Raw genomic sequence first — 8,931 nt, 5'->3', positions numbered from 1 at the left:
TTGGCCTGGCCTGTGTGCAGGATTTTTGTCTCAGGGTCCTGGTCTGGTTTGCTCTTCAGACTGGTTGGGGTGGAGACACTGTGGCCTGGGTATGGGGCATGTTTATTAGAGTCAGAAGGAATATCCAGTGGGCAGAGCATCACAGTGGACCCATCCATGCCCAGTTCTGTGAGCATGCTATAATTGACAAGGAGACATTGCCCTCTAACCTCATCATGTTCCTTGTGGACTGTTCTGTTCCTGTTGTGTCTGAATTTTCACACTGTATATGTTGGTGTGAAGCAGCCTAGAGTGGCATCATGGCAGAAAACTGACTTCACTCTGACTGCCTTGTGACTTGCTGATGGAGGAAGCATCTTATTTCTTTCCCCTGAGTTCTGTGCTGTGAGTTCTTAAGCTGGAACAGGTCTAGGCCTACCTGTCTCCTGTGGACTCAGGAGGAGAATTAGGGTTATATAGTTATCCCTTACACATTTTGTCCCTGCGCTGCAGTGGGGTGCATCTGGGCCTTACAGCATGTGGGCAGGATTCACGTCCTCCTCCAGCATTTCACATGGGCTCTGGACTAACTTGTACATCTGAGGACTATAGACATTTTACCAGGATTATTGCTCCGGGATGTCTCCATGGAATTGCCCATTTCTGTTCATTTTTCTACTTAGTTTCTTCCTGCTTCGTAAAAGTTTCTGGTCTTTCCAACACTGATTCTTGGTTGTGTCTGAACTTTCTTCATGTGGAAAAATTCAAAGCCAGCTGTGTGGTGGTTGTGTACGCCTCTAATCCCAGCACTCTGGGAGGCAGAGGCAGACAGATCTCTAAATTTGAGGACAGCCTGAGCAACACAGAGAAACCCTGTCTCGGAAAGAAAAAAAGAAGAAGAAAGAAAAGAAAAAAAAGTTCAAAGCCAAGATATGATCAGTTAAACAATGATTTTAAGGTTTTGTTTCTAACAGTGGGTTTCTATGTTTGGCAGTTCATAATTTTCTTTTTCTTTTCTTTTTTTTTTTTTCAAAATGTGTTTTAAAAGTAGAATTAGTAAATTCAGGTTGAAGTTGATTTTTTGTTTTGACGTTTTGTTTGTTTCTGTTTTTGTTTTGTTTTGTTTTTTTGAGGCAGGGTTTCTCTGTATAGTCCTAACTGTTCTGGAACTGACCAGGTAGACCAGGCTGGCTTTAAACTCACAGACATCTGCCTACTTCTGCCTCCCAAGTTCTGGGATTAAAGGCATACACCCACTTGCCCAACTGGTAATTTTTTTTTTAAAGCAGAGTTTCAGTCTCAGCAGGCCTCAAACTCTCCAACTAGCAAAGGATGACTTTGAACTTTCCTGCCTCTCTTTCCTAAGTGCTATGATTACAAGTGTAACCACATAAGCCACTGTGACTGGCTTCTGAGGGTTGACCTCCAGACCTCTCTATATTCCAACTAAGCTGTGTTGCCAGCCCCAAGTTGGTCGCTGTTACATTGAAGTCGTTTTCTTACCTTTAAAAGGAAATGGAAGCTGGGTGCAGGAGTGCACACCTGAATCTCAGCACTCAGGGAGGCAGAGGCAGAAGGATCTCTGTGAGTTGAGGCTAGCCTGGTATACAAATCGAGTTCCAGGACAGACAGGGCTACACACCGAGAATCCCTGTCTTGGGGAGGAGGGGAAATGTGGGAACTGGAGGTGTAGTACAGTGGTAGAACACACGTCATTCTAAAGGCCCTGGATTCCAGCCCTACTGTGTGTGCATCCAACACACACAGGAGATGGAACTGTGGAATAGGAAGAATAAAAAGGTATCCACAGAGGTCTGGGCATAGCAGCACACACCCTTAGTCCCAGTACCCAGGAGGCAGAGGCTGGTTGGATCTCTTAAGAGTTCAAGGTCAGCCAGTGCTACACAGTGAGAGCCTGTCTTGAGAAACCAAAACGAAAAGAACAGTATGCATAGGGCAAGAGTGGTGACAGAATCTGAACCTGTATGGGTTGGAGGAGTGCTAACAGCAGAAGGGTGGAGGCCACTCAGCTCTCCACCTATGGTGGGGAAGCACACAGCTCACAGAGCTGAGCTGCTCAGACTGCTGAGCAGCTGCCTTGTAAGTCAGTGTTTGCATCTAGTGAGACTGATGAGTTATCTCCTTCCTTGATGCCACGAGGGAATTAAGCTGCAGGGAAGAGGAGGGGCCTGACATACCAGCTCTCTAAAGACAGGTGAGCAGGCACATCGCCTCAGGGCGGTGGCCGATACACATACACCTCATGAGTCCTCATTCTAAAGAATCATTGCCCTCTGACTACACCACCACCTCCTGCCAGCACATGTGTTCAGGATAACAATAGAGGCTTTTTAACGTGATGTTGTCAAGGTTCATCCATGCTATAGCATCTTTAAAAAATTTTTTTTTCTAGACAGGGCTTCTCTTTGTAGCCCTGGCTGTCCTGGAATGAACTCTGTAGACCAGACTGGCCTTGAACTCATAGAGATCCACCTGCCTCTGCCTCTCAAGTGCTAAGGGCATGAGCCACAACCACCCTGCTGTTACTATTTTTTAGTGTGTGTGCTCCATGTGACGTTCTGAAGTTGATGTGGAGAGTCTTCAGTCTATTGAGACAGGGCTCTGAGAACTCCATCTCTCCTTTCTCAGTGCTGGGATTGCAGGCAGACCACCATACTAATCTGACCTGTAGATGGGCACTGGAGATCAAAGCTCTGGTCTACATGCTTATGCATCAAGGGCTCTAGCCACTGAGCCATCTCCCCAGCCCCTTAGAAAATCTGATATCTAGATAATGTTTTCTTCTGGGCACCAAACACATTTATTTATTGACATATCAGACATTTGAGCTGTTTCTACTGCCTGCTATGAAATGATGCTTGGAATGTTTACTTCCATATTTGTGTAAACACAGTTTCTCATTTCTTACAAGTCTAGTAAATCTACTAGACTTTCTAAAAAGTGATGGATTGTATCACTTTTTAAAAACTATCAAACATCCTGTTGTGGTATAAAATTTCTAGCCTCAGTACTGAGCTAGAAGGATTGAAAGTTCTAGGCCAGCATTGGCTACATTTAAAACTCTGCCTTAAACAAGCAAGCAAACAAAAAATTCAGAAAAATGAAAAGAAGAAAGTGCTAAGCTCTTCTTATATGGCTATACCATTGCATAATCTGCCAAAGAACTGTTTTTAACCTTTGTTTCTGAGACAGGATCACTCTGGGTAGCCTGTCTTAGAACTCATTGTGTAGAACAGGTTGGCTTCTGCCTCCTACGTACCACAACACCCAGCTTTAAAAATGTGTGTGTGTGTATAATGTGTGTGTATATATGTGTGTGTGTATATATATATATTGGTTTTTATTTCAGGTGTATGTGTTAGTACATGCATGTATGTATGCATGTGTGTATGTGTGCATGCCTGGTGCCCAAAGAAGCCAGAATAGGCTCTCAAATCCCCTGGAACTGTAGTTACAAGTGATTGTGAACCACCAAGTGGTTGCTGAGAACTGAGCCTGTATCTTTTAAAAGACCAGCACATGCTCTTAACTGCTCTTTTTCTAGCCTCTTTTGTGTATGTGTGTACACATTTGTATGCAGGTGTCTGGGTCGGTCAGAAGATGGTGTGGGATTCCTGGAACATAGAGTTAAAGACAGCAATGAGCCACCTGACATGGGTGCTGGGAACCAGATTCTGCCCACTGCAAAAGTGGCTAGTGCTCTTAACCTCTGAGCTCTCTCTCTCTCTCTCCAGCCCCAGGAGAAATGATTTGTGCCCTTTTTGTCTTCCTGTGTTACCCAGAATTTTAGTTACATTATATATTTTTGTAACAATAATTTTATATATTCAAAGTGCAAACACTTTAAGAACAGCCCTGCCCTCATTTTCTTTCTTTGCTGCTTGCCCCTGCTCCTCTTTTTGTAGCCATGGTTCTCCTGAAACTGTAGATCAGACCAGGATGACCTCAGACTTGCAGAGATCCTCCTGAATGAGGAGATTACAGGCATGTGGCTTACTCCTTTCACTGTTTGTTTTTCATGGTTTTTTTTTCCTTTTTAAATTATGTATAGAGATCATCATCAAGTGTTTTTTAGCACTTCAAGTCACCTGGATAAAACATCACTACTTGGGCTGTCATTTTTTACAGCTAAAATATTAAGTAGATTCTTTACACATCACATAATAAAATCAGATTTTCTTCTTGGTGAAGTTATGAGAATATTAAAGAATGGGAAGTTCTGTGTAAGCTCATGGTAAACATGATGTGGAGGAGTGTCTCCATCAACCCAGACTCCGTGCTGCTCACTCACCACTGCCAGTACCTCAGTTTGTCCTCCCTCTGTCTTAGGGTTACTCTGTGACAAAACACCATGACCAAAGAACCTGGTCTGTGATTTTTCAGTTTACACTTCCAAGTCACTGTCAGAGGAAATCAGGGGAGGAACCTGGAGGCAGGAGCTGATGCAGAGGCCATGGAGGGGTGCTGCTAACTGGCTTGTTCAGCCTGCTTTCTTTTAGGTTTTGGTTTGTTCATTTGGGTTTCCCTGTGTAGCCCTGGCAGTCCTAGAACTCTCTTTGTAGAACAGATTTGGCCTTAAACTTAGATTCACCTGCGTCTGCCTATGTGGTGCTGGGATTAAAGGTGTTTTGTTTTTTGTTTTAATAGAACCCAGAACCACCAGCCCAGGGATAGCACCACCCACAATAGGCTGGATCCACTCTTAGTCACAAAATGCCCTATAAGTTTGCCTATAGCCTAATCTTATAGATTAAGATTAAGATTAATCTTATAGATTAAGATATAGATTAATCTTAAGATTCCCTCTTCTCAGATGATTTTAGCTTGTGTCATGTTGACAAAACTATTCTGCATACTCAGGTTTATCTTTTTAGAGAGCATTGTATATCAGAGAATGATGGCACATACTTTTAATCTTAGCACTTGAGAAGCAGAGACAGGTGGATTTCTGTGAATTTAAGTCCAGCCTGCTTTGCATAGCAAGTGCAGGCCAGCTAGGGCTATATAATGAGGCTTAAAAGAAAAAAAAATGGCTAGTGTATTTCCTTTTACAGGATAGTGTCCCACTGTGTAAATGAGCCAGTTTGCTCACCTGTGTAAACTTGCTTGAGTGGTTTTCAGTTTTTTTGCATTTGTGACTACAACTGCTGCAAAAATCTGTTCTGGGGTTGTCATGCTGCCTTTCTCAAAGGTTTACTCTGAGAGAGGAGCTACCAGGTCATGTGTTAAGTATGTATGGGTTTTGGTTTTGAGATGAGGTCTTTATGTTGTGCTTTCACCTCCCAAGTGCCAGGATTACAGGCTCCACAGCAGGTCTATGCAGTGTTGGGATTCTGTAGGTCTATCTGTCTGTTTGTTTTGAGGGCAGAGTCTCGCTATGTGACCCTGGCTGTCCTGGAACTCACTCTGTAGACCAGGCTGGCCTTAGGCTCACAGAGCTCTGCCTGCCTCTGCTCTATCTGCACCTGTCCCAAGTGCTGGCATTAAAGACACGTGTCACCACACCTGGCCAGTGCTGGGTTTCTAACTAAGGACTTGGCTTGTGAGGTGACCACTCTACTAACTAAGGTACATCTCCAGGCTCTAAAAATGTTTTTGTTGAAGAGTTCTGCTATACAACCCATGCTGGTCTCATAATCCTGCCTTAGCCTCCCTAGTGCTGGGATTACAGATTACTATGCTGCACAGAAAATGCATTTCATTTCATTCTTTTGCTTATTTACTGAGCTAGGCCTCACTATGTTGCCCAGTCTGGTCTCAAACTCAATGGATCCTGTCCCTCAGCCTCCAGAGTAGCTGGGGCTATAGGTTATGCCACCATCCCCTGTTGCAGAAAATAAAAAAGCTATAAATGTTTACTATTAATAGCCTATAATTATTACCCACTACCATATCAATAAAGGACACAGACAGCTGTTGTGTTTTTAATATTTCTTAAACCTGGGGCTGGGCAAGTATAAACCCCTTAAGCTACCTTGTTACTTCCCACTCCCACATCCCATGCCATTTGCTTTAATCACTCCTATGTGGGCTACTTCCCATCCATAATTCCATAAATACTTGCTTATGCTTTTTATCTTGGCTGCTTCTCTCCAACTCCACAGATCCTCAGAGTACATGTCTCCTGGCCACATGGTTCTCTCCATGCTAATCCATAGCCGTCCCACTTCTTTCTCCTCTAGTAACTGTTTCTTCACCTCCTGTGATCCTTGTGTCCTCCAAGCCCTTGAACCTTGGCCACATCTACCTCACTTTGTCTTTCCCAGGTTTAGCCAATCAGGGATAATTTTGGAGGCGAGGTTATACAGCATTACTTGGGTCTACTTGTAAAAGACAGCAAGCAGACCTCAGGAAGCAAAGTAGTTAATCAAATACAAAGCACCAGACCAGATTGCTGGAACAATCCCTGGGTTGGTGAATGTATTTTAAATCTGGCTGTGTCCCCTATAAAACACGACTGCAGGCTGCATTCTTGCTGCTCCACATCCCCAAGAGCACTTGGCCTCATAGTGTGTTTTCATTACAGTCAGTAACCAGCATGTAGTCATATCTTGCCATGGTTTAAACTTGTATTTTCTAATTCATGTGCTTTACCTAGTTTTTAATGATTTATTTCTTTTTATTTTATGTACATTAATGCTTTCCCTGCGTGCATGTCTGTGTAAGGGTATTGGATTCTCTGGAGCTGGAGCCACAGACAGCTGTAACACCATGTGGGTTCTGGGAACTGACCTAGACCCCCTGGAAGAACAGCCAGTGCTCCCTACTGTTGAGCCATCTTTCTTGCCCCTATTTTACCTATTTTTAAGTTGTGTGGTTTTTTGGGTTTTTTTTTTTTTTTTTTTTTTTTGGTATTGTGTTTGGGACTTTTGTTCTGGGTGTGAGTCTTGTTGAATACATATTTCAAGTTCAAATACATTTATTTGAACTTTTTTAAAATTTATCTTTTCATCTTCTTGTGTCTGTTCTGTAGGGAAATCCTTTCTTTTGGGTAAGATATGTTTATCACTGCTCTGGGTGGGTTATGCTTTCAGTGTCTTGTCTCGTGTGTGTGTGTGTGTGTGTGTGTGTGTGTGTGTGTGTGTACACACAAGCATGGCACGTGTACTTGTTGTGGAGGTACACTTAGATATCACTCCTTAGGCACCAGTCACCTCATTTTTAGGCAGAGTCTTTCACTGGCCTGCTGGTTGGCCAATAAGCACTAGGGCTCACCTGTCTGCATCCCCAGTGGTGGAATTACAAGCACATGCTGCCATTCCCAGTGAAAGATCCCCAGAGGGTATCTTCCGTCAGAGAGACCCCCTCCCAAGGAACAACGAGGCCATTTGGATGTAAACAGCAAGAGGCTTTTATTTTGATACACGAGTACTCGGGGCGGAAAGTCACTTGGAGAACTTTGCGCGCCCCCTAGGTAGGAAGCTGGGGTTTTTATAGGGTTTTAGAGCAGAAGTACTGGTATAGAAGCGAGAAGCATGGTTACAGGGGGGCTGATTGGTACATTTTTATGAGACCACGATTTGCGTCAAAGTTTGGCAGGGGCACCAAGATTCCAGGAACTGGGTGGTCAAGGGGGTTATGATGACCCCTTGATGTGGCCCGCCACCTGTTATTTTGTTTTTTTTTTTATCTTAACTGAAACAGTCTCACAGATATCTATGAGGGTGATTAACACAAACTGTTTTTAGCATGACTAGGGCAGCCTGACCGCAGATATCCCAAGTGGGTGACACAGCTAGGTTTCTCAGTAATTTTTTTAGTTTTTCATCTGGCCTTTAGAGTTTTATAAAACAGTGGTGTCTCACAAAATGGCGTTAGCTATGTTTAACTTAGGGTAAAGCTGGGGTCTTTCACCAGCTTGTTTTGTTTTTCAAGACAGGGCTTTTCTGTGTCGGCCTGGACATCCTAGGACTCTCTGTAGACCAGGCCGGCCTCAAACTCAGAGAGATCCACCTGCCTCTGCCTCCTGAGTGCTAGGATTAAAGGTGTGCACCACCACTGCAGCCCAGGTCACTCCCAGCTTTTATGTGTGTGAATAACTTCTGGAGATTGATTTCATGTCCTTATTTTTGCCTTATAATGAAACTATCTCCCTGATCCTCTCAGAATTCCTTACCAGCATCAGGTCATGACACCTTTCTAGTGTGACTTCTAGACATTCTGCTGTTTCTGATGTGACAGATATTGTCTCTTATTTTTTTTGCATAAGGTATAGGTTTTGGGTTAATTCTTTCACATGACAGTTGTTTACTTAGTCTGTGTTGGGACAGTGCTTGCAGCTCAGCCTTGTGTAAGGTGTAGTTTCTCTAGCCCTGGGTTAGCTTTTGGAGAAAGATTAGCCTTTCCCAAGGAACTATTGTTTACTTGTCACATCTGTGTGACCTGTGTGCCTTCTCAGCACTACTGTTTTTGTCGCCTTGTTTATAGCAAATACTAACTCAAATGGTGTAGTTTGTTCTCTCCAGCTTTATTCTCCGTTTTCAAAATTGAACTATTTTTGTTCTTTGGGCAATACATATACATTTTAGAATTAGCTTCTCTGTAGTTATAAAATCTGGTGGGATTTGACTGCCTGTGTGTTGAGTCTGTTGGTATGTAAAGCTGACCCCACTATGGAGTATTAGTCCCTGCGCTCACACCATGTGCCCAGTGATGCTCACTTAGTGGTCCTCATGCTTAGGCTTGTGCTTATGTAATGGAGGTTTTTCATATAAATCACCATGTCACCTATGAGAAGAAACAATTTTGTTTTGTTTTTTTTAATTTGTCACTTTTATTTCCTTTGCTCACCCTTTTCCACCAAGTCAGGCTTGGTATTATCATACCATGGAGCAGGCATGGTGAGAGTGGCTATCCTTGCCATGCCCTAGCCTTCCCTGTTGACTGTGACATCACTGGAGGTGTTGGTGCCTTTCATGGTGAGCAAATCCC

Source organism: Psammomys obesus, unplaced genomic scaffold (genome assembly GCF_907164565.1).
Source record: "Psammomys obesus unplaced genomic scaffold, mPsaObe1.curated_primary_1811, whole genome shotgun sequence".
NCBI lineage: Eukaryota > Metazoa > Chordata > Mammalia > Rodentia > Muridae > Psammomys > Psammomys obesus.
Note: the sequence above shows the minus strand (reverse complement) of the source record.